Raw genomic sequence first — 13476 nt, forward strand, 5'->3', positions numbered from 1 at the left:
ATTATTTTAAAGATGCAGCAATTCTAAATCAGAAGCAAGGAAAGCTTAATTCTGATGCCTCAGTCAAGCTTTTTCTTTCTTCCCAAAACACACACACATATCAAGATGGAAATAAGCACTTTATTAATATTGACCAAGTTCTTCTTATTAGATTGGTAGCAATATGTTAAAAAACTGACCATGTTTTAATACAGATATGCCATGCTTACTAAATTTTCCTGATTGTTAGAAAGGTCACTGCAATTTTTCCTCACCATTTAAAGTAAGATGGTGAGGAATATATTATACCATTTAAAGTAAGAGTGGTGGTTTGTTTTTCTTTCTTTTGGCTCTTACTTTGGATCTGTCTCCTATTTAAGACTATTTACTGAACTGACCGAATAATTATCCTTTTTTATATGTGGGAAAATGGCTGAGTGTCATTATAGTTGTTTAACTTTCCAGTGGTGGTAGGCAGAAATCTCCGCTTACATGGAAGAGAAACAATATTTTCACTCTTTCCAAGTCACACAGTGGTATTTTTGGTGATGTCAATGTTGAAGCAGCAGCTTATCAGTGCACATTTTTGGTCTAACCTTGTTAACAAACCTTGCTGTTTCCAGAGATCAAAGTTGCAACTAACTTAGATTTTTCTCAGTATTCAGACGGCATCACCAGTTTATTACGTTGGGTTTGTGTTAAATAATACCATGATGATAATTTCCTTCCTGCTATTTATACTGACGGTTGTCCTCTGAAAAGATTCTCCCAGCCGAGGAGAAGCTCTAAACCTCCTCCATTTCTCCCATGAGCCTTTTGGTTACTTCTTTCTGTGATCTTTAATATATCAGGAGCGTGAATAAAAAGGAAAAATGCATCTTTCTTTGTGTTTCATGTTTGTTATGTATTTTCCATTAGAACCTGTTTGGCCCAGCAGTGTGGGCAGTCAGTTTTGTGTCCCTTGTACAAAGTCACCCAGTGTGGGTGATGGGCGGTGGGGGGTTATCTGACATGTTGTAATGGAGATTGCTTCCTGCAGGATTCCTTTATGGTGTAGTAAAATCCCTACTGATTTACAGCACTGTTGGTTACTGTGTGTCAGTGTGCTGCTGCCTGTGTGTGTGTGTGTGTGTGTGGAGTCAGCGATGGTGTCATGTGGAGATGGGGCGGCACAATCCTGCTTTGTCACTGTTTTTCCTGAAGGGCAGTTTTAATCCAGTGAGGGGGAAAATGGATGTTTAGCCTTTTCTGGTTCTAGCTGACACAGCTGCCAAAACATAACACTCCACAATGTCATAATAGTTATTTTAGTGCATTTATAATAAGAGCCAGGGTACTCAGTTGTAATTATATGAGGCAAGCAGCTAATCTCTGTGTCTTGTTGAATTTGGCTTGTGGAGTCTGGAAGATTCGTTTCTTTTAAACGTGATCCAAAAGGAAGAAACCCTTAAAAAAAATTAAAAAATAAAGTAATATCCAAAGTAATAGTAAGAGCGTCTTTGATGTGCTCTGCGTTTACACATTCTTTCCTCCAGTAAACTTGGCAGAGAGCAGACTGGTCCACCAGATCTCTTTCATGGTGAGAAATAATTGATGTAATCTTCTTTAGCCATATGTTGAGGCATATGCTCACCGAGTTTATCGGCTTCAGTGTCAGGAGATCCTGGTCAGTAGAAGGAATTAAAACAAAGGAGAACAAAAAAAAACAGTCTTAAATTCATCCATCTAAAATTAGGCCTTAAAAAAAAATTTAAACTCATTAAAAAATGTAAGTTGGCCTTATGTCAATCACAGGTCGTAAATTTTGTCATGGCGCGACTATTTAATGTCGTATGTAGCTTTTTTTTTCTTGTGGGACTTTTCTGTCAGACAAATGTTTGAGTCATACCTAGCTAATGTACTACTATATTAGCTAACTGGTTACGTAGCTAGCTTTTTTTTGCATCAATCTTAGGTAAAGTGTAAATTTTATCGTCTTTTGGTTGGACTACGTTCATCTTCGCCATTGGCTCTACTGCCAACCCGTACAAGGGTGCATTCATTCTGGGCTAAAAAGCTTAACCATTGACACTATAAAAATGCTATTTTCTTTTGTACATTTCTGCTGTGTTATTGATCTTAAATTTCTCTGTTATTGGTCTTAAATTTCTCTGTTAATGGTCTTAAGAAGTTTTACATTTGTGTTGGTGAAACTTGCAGAAACCCTGACTGCTATTACTAATAATATTGTGAATGCATCCTGGAAGTGGTCATAGTGTTGGTGACTTATTGTAATGCAGATTTATACATCCTTCCTTTAGATGTGTTCAAAGCAAAAAGGTTCAACTGTATATTTCCTGCAGAGTCAGTCGTCGTTGGTGTGCGTTGATTGGCTGTGATGGATCTTCTGGGTGTTTTTGTTCAACAAACTGGGTCTATCCTGAGGTTGTTTCTATTAAAGTAGCGCCCATTCCTCTGCCCAAACCTTGATCAGAATAATTTAGGTGAAACCCTCTCTATAGTAGTCTAGAAGTTGGAGGAAATCCCACTGACTTGTATATTGAACTAATCTTGTATACGAGGTTCATGAGAATCTGATTTTTTTTTTCTGTAAGATTTCTTTTCCTTTCCTTAATCTGTATGTTTTTTGGCTGGCAGACGTTGTGTAAAGATGCACACAAGCATGAATGAGCAGATTAGTAGACGGACATAGACGTAGATCTGGGCTCCTTCCTGTCAACTGGTTAATCCAAGGAAATATTCCCTGTTTGACTAGTTTCACCTACAAACAGATAGGTGAAGAAGTTCCCAGATAATTCTGCAATAAATTAACTATGTGTATGGGTGCTTTCCCACATATTTTATGCACTGACCTGAAATATTTGTTTGCTAGGAAGCTCATTCTTAATCTCATCAAACCAAAGCACATTGTTGATGCTGTTGTGTTCGTGGCGAACTACAGCATCACTTTGCTTTCTTGGTTTATTTTTAAAGTTTTTCACTTTTTCTTCAGACAGATGCAGTATATTTTCAAACCCTGGAAGACTCATTGCGACATGTAACACCAAACCTTAAATCTCTGCAGTGGGTCCCAGTTTGGAAAAGTGTAGACCGTAAAATCTGGTTGACGGTCTATAAAACAGTGAGCGGTTTCTGGTCTGAAAGTGTGAGAATTGCTGGTAGGTATGAACCAATAGAGCCCTCAGGTCAACAGAGACCTCTTTACTTTGTGTTCCCAGGGCCGGAATCACACAAGAAGAGGCGGCATTTAGCTTCTGTGTGTCTCTTGTGTCGCCCTGTGATGGAAAACTTGGCATACGAGAACTGGAGATTTCATTCTGGAAAATTATGGTGACATAAATATGAAATCTTATGACCTTTGATACCAGAAACAATTTGCTTATGAGGCCCAGAGCATCATCACTAGTTTCATATCTACTTCATCTGTTGCTTCATCTGTCTCTATGTCAGAATATTTAAGGTGACTTTCCATCAGCTGTTCTTGGAATCTTAGCTTAAAATATAACAATGACGTGTAATGCCAGTTGGCTAACAGAGTGATCTGATGCCAATCGACTGATGATTCCAACTCTGCCTGCAGCCTATTGATTATTAACGGCCCTGAGGTGGCTGTCCTATTCTGGTCAATGTTGAATGACACTAATTATCACTTCATTTTCCACCAGTTGTTCCTGCCTCTCATAGATCGGATTGAAGAAAAAAAAATCCCGTGCCGGTTAATGTTTGTTTTAAAAATAAGCTCAGTTTCCTGCCCTTGTTTAGAGAATGCATTCTGATTTTGTGCTTCATCAGAGTTGTCACAGCCCAGCCCCTCCTGTTTGGCAAGCCTGCCAATGGAGCGTGTTGAGGATCAGTTTCATAACCCAGATTCTTGTTGGGAGTACATTCTGAACTCAGCTGGTCATGAGCCCTAATCTCCCGACTGCCATGACCAGTCATCTTCCTCTCTCCCTCCACTCACTTTCCTTCTTTGAGTGGATTTAGCCGATACTGAAAGACACATGTCTCGGTGACTTATCCTCTGCTAAATCCCTTCCCTCACCCCTCTGAAATTAATTTGAAGGGTCTTCAAATTAAATCTCAATGGCTGCAATGCATCCTCCTTATCTTTGGGTCAATACAACGTTGATATTTAGGACAGGATGTGTCTTCTGTTATAATGATGGAAGCTGATGCATACTAAAGCCATGCATAGGGAACTTTACCCCCGACCCTCCTATAACATGCAAAACACTTCCCACAGAAATTAAAGTTATGGATCTGTGTTAGCATCAGGCTGAGGAGCCAAACTCTTTCTTTAGACAAGAACTTTTTTCTCTTCATACACAAAGGATCTAACTTTCTTTCAAAGCTTTGATTCTTTTTGGTGCTGTTGGGATGTGGATATCTCTCCTGTTATGCTAAAGGCAAGCATTGGTGCATTCCTTCAGGCATCTTCTCTCCTCTGAATCAGCAGTTTCTAAATTAGTCCAAAGTGTGCTGAAAGGAATCTAATTCTTTAACAGGCTTTCTCCTTATTGGTTTAAGTTCATATCACCTCAAGCATTGCAATTGAGGGCCCAAATAGGCCAAGATAAGAAAGAAATGAAGTTTAACAAGAAATAACTGGAATATATTCATTATTCAGACACTTCTTGTCTCGTTGCATGGACACGGCTTGGTAGAGTTGACGTTTGGGGTCATCATCTGCACTGTTTTCAGAACTTACCAGAAAAATGCATAGTTTGTCTTTAATTTTTTTTTATCCATCACTGTTGTAAGGAATGAAACAATCCGAACGTATGACGCATCCACACCATGCTTGACAAGTGTTATTAAAGCCGAAAGTGTTAATCAGATTAATCCTGGTGAGGCAGAAAGTGCAGAGCTTTTCACATGTTGATATTGGAAGTATGTTAAATGCATCCTTTGCTACAAGTAATCAAACATTCACTAAAGGAATGATGTTACTACATTTCACGCCATGAAATGTTTATTTTATTATGTAAAAAAATATTTCTTCATTTATTTGCAGCTTTCAATGTACGTCTAATATTGTTTGAAAAAAATGGGCATAAGTGGTCCAATGAAAAATATGCAGACTGCAGAATTTTGTGTAATCTGATTAATCATCATAATAGTCAGTACACTAATTGATTATTAAAATAATTGTTAAACACTGCCCTAATTGTAAGAGATTTTTGATATTAGCTTTGACGGGTCCTGAATATCCTCCTGCTGTTCAGTTTGGGTCTCTTTCCAGACCTCAGTGGTGACACATCTGAATACTTTAGCGGTTTCAAACTAACTGGGATACATTAAGTTTTCAATGTAAATATAAAAAATCCACCAAAAAGGCCTAAACCAGCTGTGTCCACATTCAGTTATGATCTGTGATGATAAAGGCGGATGTGTGTTTTTCTTCTGAGCTATAAACTAATAAAGTCTGGGCTCATAAACGAGCCACACCTATTGAAGGGTTTGTTTTTCCTAAATATGCATCAACAGTTGAACCGTTTCCTCTGAACCTTGGTGCTAAAAGTGATTCTTGGACAGTTTAATCCTGTTGGCTCTTCTCGCATTCGTAAATATATAAATTAAAAATGGCTGAAAATAGGTTTTCTTTGGCTCAATTGGACTCAGAGCAGGAGCCAGTTTTTCCTCTTGCGAAGGAACAACCAACAGTTCTTTAACCAAAGACTGGGACCATTTCCTCTTTTCAACAGCTCTTTGATTCATTCTACGTTCATGCTCTTGCTTTCTTCCTTTCTGGTAAAAGTAAAAATGTCAACAGTGAAATAAATGTCATAAATATTAAAAATAAGTAAAGATAAGGAAAAGTATTGTGAGATGGAGCAACTTAATGTTCTGCTGGTTCTTTTACGTGATTTATTTAACGGCAAAAACACAGACAACTACCTAATAATGGCTTTTAGGGTTGCTTTAAATGGCAGGCTGCCTCAGACTGACATGGACAAACTCCCTTCTTGAAGAGCCGTGAGTTGTGATACCTTTGCCCCCAGTTAAACACCAAACCTCTGAGGAGGCCATGTAAAAAGCAGCCAGAAAACACACGCTTTTCCCAGTTTCCCAGGGTGACGCACGTCTCCAAACCAAGAAAAAAAAATCATGACTCTGTTTTGTTCCAGACTGGTGTACGTTCTTTGGTCCCAGACAAGGATTTCTTTTTTTTTAACAAGTCCAGACATTTCATTCTCCACTGTGTTCAGAAGAAGGTATACAAGTTAGCTATAGTTAGTCCAGCAAAACCAGAACAACAGTGGGTCATTGACTGTTTGAAATTGAGTGGGTTCAGATGAGTCCAGTGAAATTTGCTCACATCACACAATAAGTTGGGCGTAGCGCTCTCAGAGCCTGAAGACTCTCTTCAGATCACTTTGTTATGCTGAGGGTCTTCTTTACTTACAGCAGGCTGCCTGTTCTTTAAATGCATTAGCGATGAAAATTCCCGCTGTTCTCACTCTGCAAATGCATTTTCAAACAGCATGTATTTCTTGATGCACTTTATGTTCAGAGTTGATGCATAAATGGAAATAGCCTCCATTTTCTGATGATTTTAAAATGACTACTTCTTTCAGGGAACACGTTTTCCCTTTAATTGACAATGTTTTAAAAATAATTTCTAAATTAAAACAAAGTTTACACAAATGAAGCTGCATTTGGGAAAACATAAAGGAGGATAAAATATTTAATGTGCCATAGTGATTTAAAGTTTTAAAATGTAAGTGAATGTATTTTCATATCTGACTTTGTAAAACCTGCTGATGTCGTTCTAGCCTTCTTGCAAAGGAGCCTTCATTAGGAGTGGAGGCGATGTCACACTGTGTGAGGGATAAGTCTCTCTTAAATAAGCTTTCATTAATATTTTCAAAACAAATGGCAGTCTTTGTGTATTTCTGGGATATGACATGCCATCCGAGTTCATTTTAAATGTCTTTCTGGGCCCGAAAGAGTTAAACTTTAATTTTCTTCCTTCGGTGACAGCATCCATATTCAAAGGTGTTAGAAACAAACGTGACTGTTTAGAAAACATGGAATATTTGATGTTCCCTACTGGCTCATCAAGTTAACAATCATCCAATTCTGTTCACCAGCTGATTAGTCGACGCGTTCAGACCTTACTGGACCTGTAGTTCTGCTACTTTGACTGCTGTTTTCCATCTCCAGCCAGTACAGCTCTAAATGATGAAAGTTACGACTAACTGTGTTTGATGGCTGCAGTTTTTCTCAGAACAAGGATGTAAAGGTATTTTCCTAGTTCCTGTGGGAACATTTACGCATACCTAATTATTGTGAAGTGGGGCTGGGTTTGAGTCAAACTAAAAGTCCTTTATTTTGGTGTTTCTGGGGTTTTGTTTAGTGTGGAGATGAATGTCACAAACGGTTAAGACGAGGGACGTATTTTATCTTTCTTTTGGTTTGTTCTCAGTTACACAATCATGTTGCTTTAGAGAGAGGCACATCCATTGTCTAGTATCCAAACACTCGAGTGGAAAAGATTGCTGTGATGAAACCATGGATCCGTCATAGTGACACTGATTTATGACTTTAGTTTTAAATGCCTTTATCACTGCTCACTTGCTCTCCTCCAGTCTAGCACTAACAGCATGATGGAGAGTTTACGGCACAGCAGAAAGCTCCTGCTGCTCCTACAGTAATTTAACTGTTGCTTCTCCCCAACTCTCTTATTAGTTTTGCTGAGAGTCTGTGTATTGGGTGCTTTCTGATTTTTTGATTGTTTTTTCTTTTTTTTGTTTTGACTGGTTTGCATCTTTTCTACTCTGTTCTTTATAAATCATTCACAATTATTCTTTCCCCCCACTTTCTGTTCTTACTAAACATATTCTTGCCTCATTACTGTCACTGTCTGTTGACAAGAAAAGCCGATTGTGATCCTCTTTGAACCTTTCTTTACCAAACCTTTCTAATTTGATAAGAAGATTCTCCATTTTTGGTTTTGACAAAAACATCCACCAAAACTACAACGTGCTGCAGTCCTTTTTTCTCCCTAATTCTGTACATCCTCTACTCTGAGATCCTTTTGATTATAAATCCGAAGACCTCTGCACTGTCTCGCCTCCCTGAATCTCTTGTAGCATCAAAAGGAAGCTCATTCTCTCTGTAGTTTTCTTGTCGTTAAAATTTAATGGAAAGTGTAGACTCCAATGATTGAATATTAAAGGGAAAAGAAACAATCACCTCAGAGCAGAACATTTTAATCTAACAGATGAAACAGGTGGTTGCAGATTGGCTGGTGGCACTGAGATCTGTGTCAACAGTCTGGTCTCCATAGATTAACTCCATTATATTATGTTATCTATTTTGATGCTCTATAAATATCACCGCAATTAATGTAGCAGTCCAATTCTAGAAGTGAAAGTCGTATGTTATAAAGTTTAATTAATTTTATTTAATTAATTTACAACACCCCAATTTCTCAAGTTTCTTGTTGAAAATTATGCACTTTAATGTCTCATTGCACCTGAAAGAAAAAGCACAGATAGTACAAGTTAGAAAGAGGATATGAAAAAGAAGTCATGGAATCAATTTGTAGACCAAAATTTATTTTTTAATTTTTGACTCCAACTAGCCACCTTTGGCAGATAAACAGCTGTATAACATTGTGACATTATTTCCACAATAGAAATTAAATGCTGATCAAAAATGTCTTTCCATATCTGTAGCAGAAATACTTACAAACGTGTGGGACTGATTGGTTGCTTTGCTTTCATGCTTCTGTCCAGTTCATCCCAAACAGCTCAGTGGAGTTAAAGTTGTTTTCTTATAGTAGTTCTGGCATACCTTGGACTTATGTTTGGGTTGGACCCCCGGCGGTGTTGCCTGGTGGCTCAGAATGCTGTGTCAGCTGCTTTAGTTCGAGGTGCCTCTCAGTCTGAGCAAGTCAACAACCATGGACTCAGCCTGTCCAGCCTGCACCTCGCAGTCTTCTCTGAGACTTGCTTAGTGAAATCACTGTTACGACATCATCATGCAAGCTGCTAAACTCTCAGAAGCATGTCCTCTCACCGAGTTGTGGCTTTTGGTCTGCCAGACCTCTTCCTGTCAGCTTGCCCCAGTCTCTGAGTAGCTTTTTGATGGCGAAGGAGGGCGTCACTGACGCCTTGACTTTCTTTGCAATTTCAACCAAAGGCATACCTTCATTTTAAGTTGTTAATGACCCTTTTCTCATCATTTAACAATGCACTACTTTAATTTTGTCATTTTGAAATGTACTTTTCAGTTTTGGGTAACCTTACCCATTTTTAACCTTTGGCAGTTCACCACTTACTGTGTACCATTTCAAGCTATTATTGTACACTGAAAAAAATAAATAAATAAAAGAAATGGAGGGAAAAAGTGCAATAGGAAGAATTTAGAATAGATTCATAAGATGCTGACTAAAGGCATTCCACATTGACATAATAAAGAGATGGGCTGCCACTGCTGCCTTCCTTGTATTAATCCACCCCTGAAACAGAATCAACATCTGTTAATGTATTGGAGAACATTAACATTAGCAATGTGAATATTTTAATGTTTTTATGTAAATTTGAGCTTCAAAAACTTAAAGTAAATTATTGAAGAAGTAAAAATGGTCTTTTTCTTGTGCTCATGGATCTTTAGTATGACTTCAGCAAAGTAGTTTTTAAAATGAAAACGTTATGAAATACCACAAGATTAAGGAACTTAAAATATGTTAATTCTGTACATTCATCATGACTCGTGATCAGAGGAGGCTTTTTCTTTTTTCTTGCTTTTTCAAGAGGTATTTTTACTCTAATGACCTGTTGCAGTGACATTTCATCCATTCAGGGTTAAAACCCTCCCAAAACATCTTTTTGCTGTTGTTTTTATGTGGGACAATCAGAGGTTTGTTCAGTCTGAGCTTAGTTCAAGATTATGTGAGCTTCACAGCTTTGGTCTTCTTGTTTTGTTCCTCTCATTGCTTCCTGTGTCATCATCTCGTCACTCCAACAAACAGCTCCCAGTGACCAACCAAAGCTGCAACCCTGAAGCCTTTTGAAGTTAGCTCTGATCATCACCACAGCTGCAGAGAGGTGCTGCCATGGTGCCTGTCTGCAACAGGGGGGGAAGAAGGAGGGTGACTGTTATGTGAATGAAAATGTGCCTTGTATGAAAATGGATTAATAGTGTGGACGGTACGCTGGGTGTGCACATTGGGCTAAAAATAGCTTGGGTTCATGAGTTGAACTGGCATTATGTTGGTTTTTAAAAAGTCTCTCACATTCAGCAGATCCTTTATTTGAGCAATTAGTGTAAAGAAGCGATTCTTTTTTTCTTGAATCTCTACTATCAGGGTGAACTGCGGGTCGTCTTTAAGTGCTGCTATAGACAGATGCTTCTCAGATCTCTGGACCTGCAGAAGCTCCTTCAGCAGTGCATTTCCGCCGACGCCGTCGCCGCGTCTCGAATCTCGCTGAGCGCTCTCGAAGCACATGTGTCGTGTCAAAATTCCCAGGAGCTCCGCAGGTCGACGGAGTGTCCAGTTCACTCAGGGTTCACTGTCCGTTTTTGCGAACACCGAAGGTTAAATATTATCCTTAAGTGTTGAATGTCTGGATGTCTTAAGCGGCTCCACCTTGTAAAGGATATTTATAGTCCTCTCTGTAAGTTAACTGGAGACATAAATGGCAGCTTGTGATTCTTTGCCACAGGTTCAATTACAGAGTCCTTTAATGTAGCTGCAGGAGCAGCAGAGAAAAATCCGCTTTGTTCCCAGCACAAAGACCTTGACCCTGCAGCGGGTGTTCCCAGTCAGACTCATTACTTAAGTATAGGTTTGGTTGTGGCTCCATTTAGACCATTTTTAACCTTGTTACCCATGTGCAGCTGGCTTGGTTTGGCTTCAAAAGAGAGGAATACTATAGGTTTTAATTTGCTGCCACAAAACGAACGATTTCTGCACTCTAAATGACAGACAGCATTCTCACTCAATAAATAATGCATTAGGAAAGCTTTTAAAATAAGGAAAGACTCTTTGCAATATGAATATTCACAAGTAGTACAAGATGGGTTACATTTTTAGTTGGCAGTTTTTGAATGGAAAGCACACTTGTCGTTTATTTTCGGATACAGATTAATACAGATGATGAAACGCAAAGTGAATTAATAGAATAGAATTGATATAGATAGGAAATAAAGGTGTAATAGTCGCATCAAATATAGGCTCACACAAAAATAAGCCTGTTGCAATAAGCAATTACTCAATTAATCACATGATGAATTAAACAGGTCAATCATTTTCTGTCTGATTAATGAAGGCAGTTTTGTTTACAGAGTCGACAAAATTTGTTTTATTTATGTTTTATGTGGTTTTTATTTCCTTTTTATTTTTGGTTTTTGTTCATGTTTTGTACAAAGTTGGTTTGAGTGGGCATTGTTATGTCACTATCATTATATTAGATCAAAATGGTCTCAAATAGAACATTTTTATCGTTTTAACCTTTTTAAGTTGCAGACAATAAAGCTGTGAGTTTATTCAGAAAACAATTATGCTGGAGCCTAAATGAAAAGGATAGACATTTTTCCCCCCTAAAAACAATAAAAGCAAAGAGCTTCCTTAGCTAATGTTAAATTTTAATGTATACCAAGGAAGGGCAAAGTGAAACATGAGGTAGAAAAACAGAAAAAAATGCATTTTCGTCAACTTTTCAGATATCTTGTCCAAACAGATCCACCACAGACCACATTTTTTTTGGGAAAATCTCCACTTTGAAAAGCATTTCTAAAACTCTTGGGGGCAACTTCCTGAAGGTATTTATGGGTGCTAATATGTGCAAAACATGTCTTTGTTTTTCTCTAATGGGACGCAGAAGCAGATATGCAACTAAAAATAATTTCACCGAGCAAATGGTGTCTCGCTACAGTGACACAAGTTTGACCATATTTTAACGAGTTCTTATATCTACAATCGGGTGACCATAATTATGCATTTTTACAGCCAGAGCAAATGGTTTTGTGTTTGCATAGACCAGAACTGTTTGCATCATGCAGATTGTGGGGGGGAAAAATACCGTCTGCTGAGAGATGGAGCTAATAATTAAACAGGAAAGAAAAGAAGAACAAACACTGCAACAAGGCACTTAACAGGGATGAAGATGATTAGAGGGTGGGGTTGTTTGGGAAAGGAGCAGGTGGACTGCTGGAGCGCACCACAGTAGAAACCAAAGGCCCGTTTTTTTTTTTGTTTTTTTTTTCTACCTGCTTGCTGTCTTTTCAGTAGTAGAACATTAAATACATCAACTTTGTATTGAATCCCTTCTTTGATAAAAACCTACTGATAGTGGTGATATTACACACAGATCACCCTGAAAATACTGATCTCCAACAGGCCAAGCAGGCAGGCGGACGGTGGTGTTTGTTTTTTAAATGGGACTCTTGAAGAGACAAATGGATTCCCTCTCACATACTCACACAACATCCCCTTTTCTAAGCGTCAAGGAAACAGGTTTTCTTTCTAGCTTCTACTAGCTTTGCTTATCTTTTTGTTTCTAGTTTTATTTTAGCTCAGCTCTCAGTTGAAGTAGTTTTTGGTTTCACATAAACCAAATGAGGGACCACTAGAATGCTTCTAGCATGATCCAGTACTCATGCTCGTATTAAATTGACTTGATGCTTTAAAGAATCCTTGAATTATGTCTCTTTGCAAAGTAGTTGTGTTCAGACGATGGAAATGAACTGAAGTCTTGGGATTTCTGATGGTTTAAAAGAGCCCAGTGCTGCTTCTGATGATGTTTACTAAGCATATTACATGGAGTGATTAGAGGAAGTAGTGATTTAAACAGGGATGGATAAAGTTGAAGTGTTTGTCTAAGAAGGTCAGAGGAGGTTTATGGTCCCAATCTATTTTAACTCCCCAAATGTTTATTAAAACAGAAAAATGAAGCAGAGCGATCCACATTTATTAATTTATTTGACTTCTATTTATTCAGGTTGTGTCATTGGGATCCAAGATAAAACAAAAAAGAATAAAAATACTACGAACACTGTAACAATGCACGTAATGTAGAAATTTTGATTTAAATGAACTAATAAAATATTAGCCAGAGCAAGTTTCGTAAGATTGTTTTAGAGTCTTACATACTTTGAATTGAATTCTTAAAAACTCAATCACACTAAGCTAAACTAAGCTTGTAACTGGATCTCTTGACCGTTCTCAACTTCAAGCAACTGTTTTTACAGCTTTCAGATTTTTAGATTATATTTGAGCTTCTGGTTCAGCTGACATTTCCAGGTTGGCTTTAGACTGTCTTGGCCTTAATTTCACAAATCCCCAGATTACTTTAAGAGGCACGGCTTCTTCCAAAAGATATAATCTTATTTTATGTTTAGATGATGGTGCTGGAGATCAATCCAAGAAAAAACAAAAACAAAACACAGCATGCCGTACCTTAGTGTTGACAGACCCGTCTCACTGTCCAGCAGTCGATGCGGTGACCCTTTATTAGCATTTGACCAACTGAGTTCCTGATTACT

The 13476-nt window shown here is 38.1% G+C and overlaps 1 protein-coding gene across 2 annotated transcripts in view; it reads left to right on the top strand.

The window, feature by feature from the left end:
- Positions 1–13476, top strand: part of ldlrap1 (low density lipoprotein receptor adaptor protein 1) — a 33220-nt gene that overhangs the window by 1417 nt on the left and 18327 nt on the right. The window lies entirely within an intron of this gene.

Source organism: Xiphophorus maculatus, chromosome 19, assembly GCF_002775205.1.
Source record: "Xiphophorus maculatus strain JP 163 A chromosome 19, X_maculatus-5.0-male, whole genome shotgun sequence".
NCBI lineage: Eukaryota > Metazoa > Chordata > Actinopteri > Cyprinodontiformes > Poeciliidae > Xiphophorus > Xiphophorus maculatus.